Here is a 15,240-nt window from a genome sequence, read left to right as displayed (position 1 = left end):
TTGTCTAGATTGGTTCTTCCAGGCACTTCCAGGTTCTTCCAGGCACTGTCAGGCTCTGTTTGGCTCTGTCAGGCTGTGTTTGGCTCTGCCAGGCTCTGAATTCTCTCTCCAGTCTCTGTTTGGCTCTGCCAGGCTCTGTCATGCTCTGTTTGGCTCTGTCAGTTAGTGTTTGGCTCTGTCAGGCTCTGCATTCTCTCTCCAGACTCTGTTTGCCTCTGCCAGGCTCTGCCATCCTTTGTTTGGCTCCGTCAGGCTCTGTTTGGCTTTGTTAGGCTCTGCCAGGCTGTGCTAAGCTCTGCCAGCATTGCAGTCTCTGTATTTTCTCTGTTTGGCTCTGTTTGTGTTTGCCAGGTGCTGCCAGCCTCTCTTTGTCTCTGCCACACTCTGTTTGGTTCCGTCTCACTCTGCCAGGCTCTGTTTGGATGTGTTTGGCCATGCTTGGCTCGGTTTGGCTATGTTTGGATTTGTATGGCTCTGTTTGGCTCTGCCAGGTGCTGTCCGGCTCACTCTGGCACTGTTTGGCTCTGCCGGGCTCTGTATGGCTCTGTTTGGCACTATTTGTTAATGTTTGGCTCTGCTTTGCACTGTTTAGCTCTTCCAGACTCTGATTGGCTCTGCCAGGGTCTGCCAGGCTCCGGCAGGCTCTGTTTGGATCTGTTGGGCTCTGCCTGGGTCCTTTTGGCTCTCTTTGGCACTATTTGGCTATGTTTGGCTCTGTTTGTCTCTGTTTGAGCTCCCAGGATCTGTTTGGCTCTGCCTGGCTTTGATTGGCTCTGCCAGGCTCTGCAAGTCTTCGCCAGGTTCTCTTTCGATCTGTCTTGCTCTGGTAGGGTCCTTTTGGCTCTGTCAGGTGCCGTTTTACTCTGATTGGCTCTGGTTGGCGCTTTTTATCCCTGTTTGGCTCTGTATGGCCCTGCCAGGCTCTGTTTGGCTCCGTTAGGCTCTGTTTGGTTCTGCCATGCTCAGCCAGGCTCTGCCAGGTTCTGTTTGGCTTTGTTTGGAACAATTTGGCTATCTTTGGCTCTGTTTCACTCTTTTGCCTCTGCCAGGCTCTGTTTGGCTCTGTTTGCCTTTGCTTGATCTGCCAGGCTCTGTTTGGCACTGCCAGCCTGTTTGGCTCTGACAGGCACCTCCAGGCTCTGTTTGACTCTGCCAGGGTTTGTTCAGCTCTGTTTGGCTCTTCGAGGCTCTGTTTGTCTCTGTTTGTCTAGGTTTGGCTCTTCCAGGCACTTCCAGGTTCTTCCAGGCACTATCAGGCTCTGTTTGGCTCTGTCAGGCTCAGTTTGGCTCTGTTTAGCTTTGTTTGGTGCTGCAAGGCTCAGTTTGGCTCTGCTGGGCTCTGTTTGTCTCTCCAAGCTCTGTCTGCCTCTGCCAGGGTCTGCCAAGCTCTGTTTGGCTGTTTCAGGCTCCGTTTGGCTCTGTTTCGCTCTGCCAGGCTCAGCCTGGCTCTGTTTGGCTCTGCCAGGTTATGTTTGGCTCTGTCAGGCTCTGCATTCTCTCTCCAGGCTCTGTTTCCCTCTGCCAGGCTCTGCTGTCCTCTGTTTGGCTGCGTCAGGCTCTCTTTGGCACTATTTGGCTCTGTTTGGCTCTGCCAGGCTCTGGTTGGCTCTGTTTGTCTCTGCTTGATCTGCCAGGCTCTGTTTGGCACTGCCAGCCTGTTTGGCTCTGTCAGGCACCTCCAGGCTCTGTTTGACTCTGTCAGGGTCTGTTCGGCTCTGTTTGGCTCTTCGAGGCTCTGTTTGTCTCTGTTTGTCTAGGTTTGGCTCTTCCAGGATCTTCCAGGATGTTCCAGGCAATGTCAGGCTCTGTTTGGCTTTGCCAGGTTCTGTTCAGCACTGTTTGGCTATTTGAGGCTCTTTCTGGCTCTGTTTGTCTAGGTTTGACTCTTCCAGGCACTTCCAGGCTCTTCCAGGCACTGTCAGGCTCTATTTGGCTCTGTCTGGCTCTGTCAGGCTGTGTTTGGCTCAGCCAGGCTCTGAATTCTCTCTCCAGGCTCTGTTTGCCTCTGCCAGGCTCTGCCATGCTCTGTTTGGCTCTGTCAGGCTCTGTTTGTCTGTGTTGGGCTGTGCCAGCTACTGTTTGACTCTGCCAGGCTCTGCATTCTCTTTCCAGGCTGTGTTTTTCCTTTGCCAGGCTCTGCCATCCTTTCTTTAGCGCCGTCAGGCTCTGTTTGTCTCTGTTAGGCTCTGCCAGGCTCTGCTAAGCCCTGCCAGGCTTTGCAGTCACTGTATTGTCTCTGTTTGGCTCTGTTTCGCTCTGCCAGTCTCAGCCAGGCTCTTTTTGGCTCTGTTTGGCTCTGCCACGATCAGCCAGGCTCTGCCAGGTTCTGTTTGGCTTTTTTTTTGGAACAATTTGGCTATGTTTGGCTTTGTTTTACTGTTTTGGCTCTGCCATGCTCTGTTTGGCTCTTTTTGCCTCTGCTTGATCTGCCAGGCTTTGTTTGGCACTGCCAGCCTGTTTGACTCTGACAGGCATCTCCAGGGTCTGTTTGACTCTGCAGGGTCTGTCTGGCTCTGTTTGGCTCTTTGAGGCTCTGTTTGGCTCTGTTTGTTTAGGTTTGGCTCTTGCAGGCTCTCGCAGGCTGTTCCAGGCACTGTTAGGCTCAGTTTGGCTCTGCCAGGTTCTGTTCAGCACTGTTTGGCTCTTTGAGGCTCTGTATGGCTCTGTTAGTCTAGGTTTGGCTCTTCCTGACACTTCCAGGCTCTTCCAGGCACTGCCATGCTCTGTTTGGCTCTGTCAGGCCATGTGTGGCTCTTCCAGGCTCTGAATTCTCTCTCCAGTCTCTGTTTGACTCTGCCAGCCTCAGCCATGCTCTGTTTGGCTCTGTCAGGCCATGTTTGGCTCTTCCAGGCTCTGAATTCTCTCTCCAGTCTCTGTTTGACTCTGCCAGCCTCAGCCATGCTCTGTTTGGCTCTGTCAGGCTTTATTTGGCTCTGTATGTCTGTGTTTGGCTGTGTCAGGTAATGTTTGCCTCTGCCAGGCTCTGCCATCCTCTGTTTGGCTCTATCAGGCTCTGTTTGGCTCTGTTATGCTCGGCCAGGCTCTGTTATGCTCTGCCAGGCTTTGCAGTCTCTGTATTGTCTCTGTTTGGCTCTGTTTCGCTCTGCTAGGCTCAGCCAGGCTCTGTTTGGCTCTGTTTGTGTCTGCCAGGCTCTGCCAGCATCTGCTTGTCTCTGCCACTCTCTGTTTGGCTCTGTTTTACACTGCCAGGCTCTGCTTGGATGTGTTTGGAACTGTGTGGCTCTACCATGCTCTGTTTGGCTCTGTTTGGCCACGTTTGGCTTGGTTGGCTATGTTTGGATCTGTATGGCTCTGTTTGGCTCTGCCAGGGTCCTTTTGGTTCTCCTTGGCACTATTTGGCTATGCTTGGTTCTCTTTGTCTCTGTTTGAGCTGCCAGACTCTGTTTGGCTCTGCTTTGATTGGCTCTGCAAGGCTCTGCAAGGCTTTGCCAGGTTATGTTTCGATCTGTCTGACTCTGGTAGGGTCCTTTTGGCTCTGCCAGCTGCTGTTTCACTCTGATTGGCTCCGTTCGGCTCTATTTGTACCTGTCTGGCTCTGTATGGCTCTGCCAGGCCCCGTTTGGCTCTGTTTGGTTCTGTTTGGCTCTGTTAGGCTCTGTTTGGCTCTACCAAGCTCAGCCAGGCTCTGCCAGGCTGTGTTTGGCACTATTTGGCTCTGCCAGGCTCTGCTAAATTCTGCCAGGCTCTGCAGGCTCTGTACTGTCTCTGCTTGGCTGTGTTTGGCTCTGTCCAGCTCTGTTTGGCTCTGTATGGCTCTATTTGTGTCTGCCAGGCCCTGATGGACTCTGTTTGGCTCTGTCAGGATCTGTTTGGCTCTGTTGGTGTCTGTTTTGCTCTGTTTGGCTTTGCTTGGCTCTGTCAGCCTCTGTTTGGCTCTGCCACACTCTGTTTGGCTCTATTTTGTTGTGCTCGGCTCTGTTTGGCCCTGTTTAGCCCTGTTTGGCTAAGTCTGGCTCTGTCTGGCACTGTCAGGTGCTGTTTGGCTCTATTTGGCTCTGCCAGGTGCTGTTCGGCTCTCATTGGCACTGTTTGGTTCTGCCAGGCTCTGTTTGGCTTTGTTTGGAACAATTTGGCTATGTTTGGCTCTGTTTTACTCTTTTGGCTTTGCCAGGCTCTGTTTGCCTCTGCTTGATCTGCCAGGCTCTGTTTGGCAGTGCCAGCCTATTTGGCTCTGACAGGCACCTCCAGGTTCTGTTTGAATCTGCCAGGGTCTGTTCAGCTCTGTTTGGCTCCTCGAGGCTCTGTTTGTCTAGGTTGGTTCTTCCAGGCACTTCCAGGCTATTCCAGGCACTGTCAGGCTCTATTTGTCTCTGTCTGGCTCTGTCAGGCTGTGTTTGGCTCAGCCAGGCTCTGAATTCTCTCTCCAGGCTCTGTTTGCCTCTGCCAGGCTCTGTCATGCTCTCTTTGGCTCCTTCAGGCTCTATTTGGCTCTGTTTGGCTCTGCCAGGTAATGTCTGGCTCTGCCAGGTACTGCATTCTCTCTCCAGACTCTGCTTGCCTCTGTCAGGCTCTGCCATCCTCTGTTTGGCTCTGTCAGGCTCTGTTTGGCCCTGCCACACTCTATTTAGGTCTCTTTGGCTCAGCCTGGCTCTGTTTGGATGTTTTTGGCACTGTGTGTCTCTGTCTGGCTCTTTTTGGCTCCGTTTGGCTCTCTATGGCTCTGCCTGGCTTTGACAGGTGCTGTTTGTCTCTGTTTGGCCCTGCGAGGCTCTGGTTAGCTCATTAAGCTCTGTTTGGTCTGCCATGTTCAGCCAGGCTCTGCTTGGCTGTTTGGCTCTGTCAGGTTCTGTTTGGCTCTCTTTGCCTCTGCTTGATCTGCCAGGCTATGTTTGGCACTGCCAGCCTCTGTTTGGCTCTTCAGGCACCTCCAGGCTCTGTTTGACTCTGCCACGGTCTGTTTGGCTCTGTTTGGCTCTGCCGGCCTCTGCCAGCCTCTGTTTGGCTCTGCCACACTCTGCTTAGATCTGTTTAACTTTGCCAGGCTGTGTTTGGATATGTTTGGCACTGCTTGTCTCTGTCTGACTCTGTTTGGCTCTGTTTGGTCATGTTTGGTTCTGCTTGGCTATGTTTGGCTCTGTTAGGATCTGTTTGTGTCTGCCAGGCTCTGCCAGCTTTTGTTTGGCTCTGCCACACCCTGTTTGGCTCCGTTTGGCTTGGTTGGCTATGTTTGGATCTGTATGGCTCTGTTTGGCTCTGCCAGGCTCTGTTTGGATGTGTTTGGAAATGTGTGGCTCTGCCATGCTCTGTTTGGCTCTGTTTGGCTTGGTTGGCTATGTTTGGATCTGTATGGCTCTGTTTTGCTCTGCTAGGCACTGTCCGGTCTCTCTGGCACTGTTTGGCTCTGCCGGGCTCTGTTTGACAATATTTGGTTATGTATGGCTCTGTTTGGCTCTGCCAGACTCTGATTGGCTCTGCCAGACACTGCCAGGCTCCCCCAGGCTCTGTTTGGATCCATGGGGCTCTGCCAGGGTCCTTTTGGCTCTCTTTGGCACTATTTGGCTATGTTCGGCTCTCTTTGCCTCTGCTTGAACTGCCAGGCTCTGTTTGGTCTGCCAGGCCTTCATTGGCTCTGCCAGGATTTGATTGGCTCTGCCAGGCTCTGCAAGTCTCCGCCAGGTTCTGTTTCAATCTGTCTGGCTCTGGCAGGGTCCTTTTGTCTCTGTTTCATTCTGATTGGCACCATTTGGCTCCCTTTGTCCCTGTATGGATCTGTATGGCTCTGCCAGGCTCTGTTGGGTTCTGTTAGGCTCTGTTTGGCTCTGCCACACTCAGCCAGGCTCTGTTTGGCACTGTTTGGCTCTGTTAGGTTCTGTTTGGCTCTGCCAGGCTCTGCTAAGTTCTGCCAGGCTTTGCAGGTTCAGTATTGTCTCTGTTTGGCTCTGTGTGGCTCTACCAGCCTCTGTTTGGCTCTGTTTGGCTCTGTTTGTGTCTGCCAGGCCCTGACAGACTCTGTTTTGCTCTGTCATGAGCTGTTTGGTTCTATTTGTTTCTGTTTTGCTCTGTTTGGCTTTGCTTGGCTCTGCCAGCCTCTGTTTGTCTCTGAAACAAAAACAGAATTACCTGGAGAAACTCAGCAGGTCTGGCAGCATCGGTGGAGAAGAAAAGAGTTGATGTTTCGAGTCCTCATGACCCTGGGTCATGAGGACTCGAAACGTCAACTCTTTTCTTCTCCGCCGATGCTGCCAGACCTGCTGAGTTTTTCCAGGTAATTCTGTCTTTGTTTTGGATTTCCAGCATCTGCAGTTTTTTTGTTTTTATCTCTGTTTGTCCCTGATTTGCTGTGTCAGGCTCTGCCTGCTCCTGTTTGGCCCTGTTTGGCTAAGCATGGCTCTGTATGGCTCTGCCTGGCACTGTCAGGCGCTATTTAGCTCTGTTTAGCTCTGCCAGGTACAGTTCGACTATCTTTGCCACTGTATGGCTGTGCCAGGCTCTGTTTGGCTTTGTTTGGAACAATTTGGCTATGTTTGGCTCTGTTTCACTCTTTGGCTCTACCAGGCTCCTTTTGGCTCTGTTTGGCTCTGCTTGATCTGCCAGGCTCTGTTTGGCACTGCCAGCATGTTTGGCTCTGACAGGCACCTCCTGGCTCTGTTTGGCTCTGCCAGGGTCTTCCAACACTGTTTGGCTCTTTGAGGCTCTGTATGACTCTGTTTGTCTAGGTTTGGCTCTTCTAGGCAATTCCAGGCACTGCCAGGCTCTGTTTGGCTCTGTCTGGCTCTGTCAGGCTCTATTTGGCTCTGTTTAGCTCTGCTGGGTGCTGTCAGCCTCTGTTTGGCTCTGCTAGGCTCTGGACTCTCTCTCCAGGCTTTGTTTGCCTCTGCCAGGTTCTGCCATGCTCTGTTCGGTTCCTTCAGACTCAATTTGGCTCTGTTTGGCTCTGCCAGGTAATGTTTGGCTCTGCCAGGCTCTGCATTCTCTCTCCAGGCTCTGTTTGCCTCTGCCAGGCTCTGCCATCCTCTGTCTGGCTCCATTAGGCTCTGTAGTCTCTGTATTGTCTCTGTTTGTCTCAGTTTTGCACTGCCAGGCTCAGCCAGGCTCTGTTTTGCTCTGCCACACTTTGTTTGGCACCATTTTACTCTGCCATGCTCTGTCTGGCTCTTTTTGGCCATGTTTGTCTCAGCTTGGCTATGTTTGGATCTGAATGGCTCTGTTTTGCTCTGTCTGGCACTATTTGGTTATGTTTGGCTCTGTTTTGCTCTGTGTGGCTCTGCCAGACTCTGCCAGGCTCCGCCAGGCTCTGTGTGGATCTGTTGGGCTCTGCCAGGGTCCTTTTGGCTCTCTTTGGCACTATTTGTCTATATTTGGCTCTCTTTGTCTCTGTTTGAACTGCCAGGCTCTGTTTGGCTCTGCCTGGATTTGATTGGCTCTGCCAGGCTCTGCAAGGCTCCGCCAGGTTCTATTTCGATCTGTATGGCTCTGGCAGGGAACCTTTGGCTCTGCCAGGTGCAGTTTCACTCTGATTGGCTCTGTTTGGCTCTCTTTGTCCCTGTTTGGATCTGTATGGCTCTGCCAGGCTCTGTTTGGCGCGGTTAGGCTCTGTTTGGCTTTGCCACGCTCAGCCAGGCTCTGCCAGGCTCTGCATGCTCTGTATTGTCTCTGTTTGGCTCTGTTTGGCTCTGTTTGGCTCTGCCAGGCTCTGCATGCTCTGTATTATCTCTGTTTGGCTCTGCTAGGCTCTGTTTAGCTCTGTTTGGCTCTGTTTGTGTCTGCCAGGCCCTGATAGTCCCTGTTTTGCTCTGTCAGGATCTGTTTGGCTCTGTTTGGGTCTGCTTTGCTCTGTTTGGCATTGCTGGTCTCTACCAGCCTCTGTCTGGCTCTGCCACGCTCTGTTTGGCTCTGTTTTGCTGTGCCAGGATCTGTTCGGCCCTGTGTGGCACTGTTTGGCTAAGCTTGGCTCTGTATGGCTCTGCCTGGCATTGTCAAGCACTGTTTGGCTCTGTCTGTCTCTGTCAGGGGCTGTTTGGCTCTCTTTGGCACTGTTTGGCTGTGCCAGGCTCTGTTTGGCTTTGTTTGGAACAATTTGGCTTCGTTTGGCTCTGTTTCACTCTTTTGGCTCAGCCAGGCTCTGTTTGCTTCTGCTTGATCTGCCAGGCTATGTTTAGTTCTTTAAGCTCTGTTTGGTCTGCCATGCTCAGCCAGGCTCTGCCAGGCTCTGCTTGTCTGTTTGGCTCTGTCAGGCTCTGTTTGGCTCTGTCTGGCTCTGTCAGGCTCTGTTTAGCTCTGTTTGGCTCTGTTTTGCTCTGTTTGGCTCTGCCGGGCTCTGCCAGCCTCTGTTTGACTCTGTTTGGATCTGTTTGGCTATGTTTGGTTCTGCGTTGCTCTGTTTGGCTCTCTTTGGCTCTGCTGGGCTCTGTTGTGCTGTTTTAGGATCTGCCAGGCTCTGCTTGGTTCTGCTAGCCTCGTTTAGCTCGTTAAGCTCTGTTTGGGTCTGCCATGCTCAGCCAGGCTCTGCCAGGCTCTGCTTGGCTGTTTGGCTCTGTTAGGCTCGGTGTGGCTCTGCCAGGTTCTGCTAAACACTGCCAGGCTGTGCAGGCTCTGTATTGTCGCTCTTTGGCTCTGCCAGGCTCTGTTTAGCTCTCTTTGGCTCTTTCTTGCTCTGTCTGTCTCAGTCAGGCTCTGCCAGCCTCTGTTTGGCTCTGCCATACTCTGTTTAGATCTGTTTGGCTCTGCCAGGCTAAATTTGGATATGTCTGGCACTGTGAGTCTCTGTCTGACTCTATTTGGCTCTGTTTGGTTCTGTTTGGCTCTGTTTGGCTCTGCTTGGTGCTGTTTGACTCTGTATGGCTCTGCATGGCTCCGACAGGTGCTGTTTGTCTCTGTCTGGCTCTGTCAGGCGCTATTCTGCTCTCTTTGGCACTGTTTGGCACTATTTGGCTATGTTTGGCTCTCTTTGTCTCTGTTTGAACTGCCAGGCTCTGTTTGGCTCTGCCTGCCTTTGATTGGCTCTGCCAGGCTCTGCAAGGCTCCGCCAGGTTCTGGTTCGATCTATCTGGCTTTGGTAGGGTCCATTTGGCTCTGCCAGGTGCAGATTCACTCTGATTGGATCGGTTTGGCTCTCCTTGTCCCTGTTTGGCTCTGTATGACTCTGCCAGGCCCTGTTTGTCTCGGTTAGGCTCTGTTTAGCTCTGCCACGCTCAGCCAGGCTCTGCCAGGCTCTGTTTGGCACTGTTTGGCTCTGTTAGGCTCTGTTTGGCTCTTCAAGGCTCTGCTAAGTTCTGCCAGGCTCTGCATGCGCTGTCTTGTCTCTGTTTGGCTCAGTCAGGCTCTGTTTGGCTCTGTTTGGGTCTGTTTTGCTCTGTTTGGCTTTGCTTGACTCTGCCCGCCTCTGTTTGGCTCTGCCACACTGTGTTTGGCTCTGTTTTGCTGTGCCAGGCTCTGTTTGGTCCTGTTTGGCTACGCTTAGCTCCGTATGGTTCTGCCTGGCAATGTCAGGCGCTGTTTGGCTCTGTCTGTCTCTGTCAAGTGCTGTTTGGCTCTCTTTGGCACTGTTTGGCTGTGCCAGGCTCTGTTTGTCTTTGGAACAATTTGGCTATGTTTGGCTCTGTTTCACTCTTTTGGCTCTGCCAGGCTCTTTTTGGCTCTCTTTGCCTCTGCCTGATCTGCCAGCCTCTGTTTGGCTCTGCCACTCTCTGTTTAGATCTGTTTAGCTCTGCCAGGCTCTGTTTGGATATGTTTGGCACTGTGACTCTCTGTCTGACTCTGTTTGGCTCTGTTTGGCAATGTTTGGCTCTGCTTGGCTCCGTTTGGTTTTCCCAGGCTCTGTTTGGTTCTGCCAGACTCTGTTATGCTCTGTCAGGCTCTGCAGGCTCTGGTCTGCTTTGTGTGGCTCTGTTTGTGTCTGCCAGGTCCTGATAGACTCTGTTTGGCACTGTCAGGATCTGTTTGGCTCTGTTTGGGTCTGTTTTACTCTGTTTGTCTTTGTTTGGCTCTGCCAGGTTATGCCAGCCTCTGTGTGGCTCTGCCACACTCTGTTTGGCTCTGTTTTGCTCTGCCAGCTTCTGTTTGACACTGTTTGATCATGGTTGGCTCCGCTTGGCTCTGCCTGGCTCTGCCAAGTGCTGTTTGGCTCTGTTTGGCTCTGCCAGGTGCTGTTCGGCTCTCTTCAGCACTATTTGGCTCTGCCAGGCTCTGTTTGGCTTTGTTTGGCACTACTTGACTTTGTTTGGCTCTGTTTGGCTCTGCCAGGCCCTGTTTGGCTCTGTTTGGCTCTTTGAGGCTCTGTTTGGCTCTGTTCGTCTAGGCTTGGCTCTTCCTGGCTGTTTCAGGCTCTGTCAGGCTCTGTTTGGCTCTGCCACGCTCAGCCAGGCTCTGCCAGGCTCAAAACAAAAACAGAATTACCTGGAAAAACTCAGCAGGTCTGGCAGCATCGGCGGAGAAGAAAAGAGTTGACGTTTCGAGTCCTCATGACCCTTCGACTGAACTTGAGTTCGAGTCCAAGAAAGAGTTGAAATATAAGCTGGTTTAAGGTGTGTGTGGGGGGGTGGGGGGGGGGGGGGGGGTGGAGAGAGAGAGAGAGAGAGAGAGAGAGAGAGAAGTGGTGGGGGTTGGTGTGGTTGTAGGGACAAACAAGAAGTGATAGAAGCAGATCATCAAAAGATGTCACAAACAACAGAACAAAAGAACACATAGGTGTTAAAGTTGGTGATATCATCTAAACGAATGTGCTAATTAAGAATGGATGGTAGGGCACTCAAGGTATAGCTCTAGTGGGGGTGGGGCGAGCATAAAAGATTTAAAAATATTTAAAAATAATGGAAATAGGTGGGAAAAGAAAAATCTATATAATTTATTGGAAAAAAACAAAAAGAAGGGGGAAACAGAAAGGGGGTGGGGATGGAGGAGGGAGCTCAAGACCTAAAGTTGTTGAATTCAATATTCAGTCCGGAAGGCTGTAAAGTCCTTAGTCGGAAGATGAGGTGTTGTTCCTCCAGTTTGCGTTGGGCTTCACTGGAACAATGCAGCAAACCAAGGACAGACATGTGAGCAAGAGAGCAGGGTGGAGTGTTAAAATGGCAAGCGACAGGGAGGTTTGGGTCATCCTTGCAGACAGACCGCAGGTGTTCTGCAAAGCGGTCGCCCAGTTTACATTTGGTCTCTCCAATGTAGAGGAGACCGCATTGGGAGCAACGAAAACAGTAGACTAAGTTGGGGGAAATGCAAGTGAAATGCTGCTTCACTTGAAAGGAGTGTTTGGGCCCTTGGACGGTGAGGAGAGAGGCAGTGAAGGGGCAGGTGTTGCATCTTTTGCGTGGGTATGGGGTGGTGCCATAGGAGGGGGTTGAGGAGTAGGGGGTGATGGAGGAGTGGACCAGGGTGTCCCGGAGGGAGCGATCCCTACGGAATGCCGATAGGGGGGTTGAAGGGAAGATGTGTTTGGTGGTGGCATCATGCTGGAGTTGGCGGAAATGGCGGAGGATGATCCTTTGAATGCGGAGGCTGGTGGGGTGATAAGTGAGGACAAGGGGGACCCTATCATGTTTCTGGGAGGGAGGAGAAGGCATGAGGGCGGATGTGCGGGAGATGGGCTGGACACGGTTGAGGGCCCTGTCAACAACCGTGGGTGGAAAACCTCGGTTAAGGAAGAAGGAGGACATGTCAGAGGAACTGTTTTTGAAGGTAGCATCATCGGAACAGATGTGACGGAGGCGAAGGAACTGAGAGAATGGGATGGAGTCCTTAGAGGAAGCGGGGTGTGAGGAGCTGTAGTCGAGGTAGCTGTGGGAGTCGGTGGGTTTGTAATGGATATTGGTGGACAGTCTATCACCAGAGATTGAGACAGAGAGGTCAAGGAAGGGAAGGGAAGTGTCAGAGATGGACCACGTGTAAATGATGGAGGGTGGAGATTGGAAGCAAAATTAATAAATTTTTCCAAGTCCCGACGAGAGCATGAAGCAGCACCGAAGTAATCATCGATGTACCAGAGAAAGAGTTGTGGATGGGGGCCGGAGTAGGACTGGAACAAGGAATGTTCCACATACCCCATAAAGAGACAGGCATGGCTGGGGCCCTGCTAGGTTCTTTTGGCTCTGTTTGGCTCTGCCAGACTCTTTTTGGCTCTGTTGGTCGCTGTCTGGCTTTGCCAGGTTCTGTTTGGCTCTGTTTGGTTCTGTTTTAGTTCTGTTTGGCTCTGCTTGGCTCTGTTTGGCCCTGCAATGCTCTGCTTGGCACTGTTTGGCTCTGCCAGGCTCTGTTTGGTTGTGTTCTGCTCTGCCAGACTCTCTTTGGCTCTGTATAGCTCTTTTTGGCTCTTTTTGGCCCGGTTTGGCTCTGATTGGCTCTGCCAGGCTATGTTTGCCTCTGTCTAGCTCTGCCAGGCTCTCTTGGCTCTGTTTCATTCTGTTTTAGTTCTCTTTGGCTCTGTTTGTCTCTGCCAGACTCTTTTTGGCTCTGTTGGTCTGTGTTTGGCACTGCTTAGCTCTGCCTGGCTCTTTTTGGTTCTGTTTAGCTCTCTTTGACTCTGCTTAGCTCTCTTTGACTATGCCAGGCTGTGTTTGGCTCTGTTTGGCCCTGCTAGGCCCTTTTGGCACTGTATGGCTCTGTTTGACTCAGACTGGCATTTTTTGGCTCTGTTTGGCTCTGTTTGGCTTTGCCAGGCTCTCTTAGGCTCTGTTTGGTTCTGTTTTAGTTATGTATGGGTCTGTTTGGCTCTTTTTAGCTCTGTTTGTCTCTGGCATGCTTTGTTTGGCATTGTTTGTCTCTGCCAGGCTCTGTTTTGCACTGTTTGGCTCTGTATGGCTATGTTTGGCTCTTCCTGGCTCTGTTAGGCACTGCTAGGCTCTATTCTGCTCTGCCAGGCTCTGTTTGGTTTAGTTTGGCTGTGTTTGGGTCTGCCAGTCTATGTTAGGGTCAGTTTGGATCTGCCAGTCTGTTTGGCTCTGTTTGGTTCTGTTTTGTTTCTGCTTGGCTCTGCATGGCCCTGTTTGGCTCTGTTTGTCTTTGCCATGCTTTGTTTGACCCTGTTTCACTCTGCCAGGCTCTGTGTAGCTCTGTGTGGCTCTGTGTGGCTCTGTTTGTCTCTGCCAGGCTCTATTTGGCTGTTTGGCTCTGCCATGCTATGTTTGTCTCTGTTTGGCTCTGTTTGGCTCTGCCTGGTTCTTTTTGCCAATGTTTGGCTCTGCCAGGCTCTTTTTGGTTCTGCCAAGCTCTGCCAGGCTCTGTTTGGCTCTGTTAGGCACTGCTTGGCAATGCTTGGCTCTGTTTGGCTCTGCCAGGCCATGTTTGGCTCTGCAAGGCTCTGTTTGGCTCTGTTTGGCTCTATTTGGCTCTGTCAGGCACAACCAGGCTCTGTTTGGCTCTGTCTGGCTCTGCTAGGCTCTGTTTCGCTCTGCTTGTCTCTGCCAGGCTCTGTGTGGCTCAGCTTTGCTCAGTTTGGTTCTTTCTGGCTCTCTTTAGCTCTCCCAGGCTCTGTTTGGCTCTGCGAGGCTCAGCTTGGCTCTGCCAGGCTCTGTTTGGCTCTGTATTGCTCTGACAGCCTCTGCTTGGCTCTGTTTGGGCTGTGTTTGGCTCTGCCAGGCTATGTTAGTCTCTTTCTGGCTCTGCCAGCCTTTGCTTGGCTCTTCTTGGTTCTGTTAGGCACTGCTTGGCTCTGTCTTGCTTTGCTGTGCTCTGTTTGGCTCTGCAAGACTCTGTTTGGCACCATTTCACTCTGCTGAGCTCTGCCAGGCTCTGTTTGCCTCTGCCAGGCACTGCTTGGCAATGCTTGGATATGTTTGGCTCTGCCAGGCTCTGCTTGGCTCTGAATGGCTCTGCCAGGCTCTGTTTGGCTCTGCTGGGCTCTGTTTGGCTCTGTTTGGCTCTGCCAGGGTATGTTTGGCTCTGTTTGGCTCTGCCAGGCTCTCTTTGGCTCTGTTTGTTTCTGTTTTAGTTCTGTTTGGCTCTGCTTGTCTCTGTGTGGCTCTGTTTGTCTCTGCCATGCTCTGCTTGGCACTCTTTTGCTCTGCCAGGCTCTGTTTGGCCATGTTTGGCTTAGTTTGGCTTTGCCAGGTTCTGGTTAGCTCTGTTTGGCTTTGTTAGGCTCTCTTTGTCTCTGTTTGGCTCTGCTAGTCTTTGTTTGGCTCTGTTTGATTCTGTTTTAGTTCTGTTTGGCTCTGCTTGGCTCTTTTTTCGCTTTGTTTGTCTCTGCCTGGCTCTTTTTGGCTCTGTTTGGTTCTGCCAGGCTCTGTCTGGCTCTGCCAGGCTCTGTTTGGCTCTGTTTTGCTCTGTTTGGCTCCAGTGATCAGGTTTAAAATGTTATTTTGTCGGTCTGGGGAAACAGTACTGTCCCCCAGGGATGTAGAACCATAGAAAATTTATAGCACAGAAAGAGGCCATTCAGCCCATCCTGTCTGTGCCAGCTGAGAAATAAAAAACAAAAAGCCAGCTGCCCATTTTAATCCCAACTTCCAGAACATGGTCCACAGCCTTGCAGACTACAGTACTTCAGGTGCAGATCCCAGAACCTTTTAAATGAGATGAGGGTTTGTGCCTCCACCACCAAACCAGGCAGAGAATTTGAAACATACAACATCTTCTGGGTGAAGAAGTTTTTCTCCATGTCCCCTCTCATCCTTTCACCAATCACCTTAAATCTGTGCTCCCTGTTAATTGACCTGTCTGCCAGGGGAAACAAGTCTTTCCTGTTTACTTGATCTAGGCCCATGTTAATCTTGTCCACCTCAATTACCTCGGTTCCACGGAAAACAACACTAGCCTATCCAATCTTTCCTCATAGCTGCTATTTTTAAGCCCTGGTAACATTCTTGTAAATCTCCTCTGTATTATCTCCAGACCAGTTATGTCCTTCCTGAAATATATTGACCAGAACTGTGCAAAAGATTCCAGTTGTAGCCTAACCAGTATTTTACACAGTTCCAGCTTCCAGCGTTACATCCCTGCTTTTGTATTCTATGGGTGGGGTTTTCCAGCCCTGCCTACTTTCAGGAACGTCCAGTCCTGCTGAAAGTCAACAGACTTATGGCTGGGTCACTGAATCTCCCATGGCGGGTTCCGCCACGACAGGGCTGGAAAATCCCGGCCTATTCCTTTATATTCTATACAAATCTTCACATGATGATATAAGAGACACATGACAAGAGTTGAGAGGAAGAATGCTTCTGGCTTAGATAGAGTAACACCTAGTCATGTTTACCTGTTTATAATTATGTTTATCCAATAAGCCAGTTATTGTTCAGACATATCAATGTCTTAATAATCATTCCTCAGCCAGTCACAACCAACATACAA

This window comes from Carcharodon carcharias, chromosome 15, assembly GCF_017639515.1.
Source record: "Carcharodon carcharias isolate sCarCar2 chromosome 15, sCarCar2.pri, whole genome shotgun sequence".
Classification (NCBI taxonomy): Eukaryota; Metazoa; Chordata; class Chondrichthyes; order Lamniformes; family Lamnidae; genus Carcharodon; species Carcharodon carcharias.
This window is presented reverse-complemented; position numbering follows the sequence as displayed.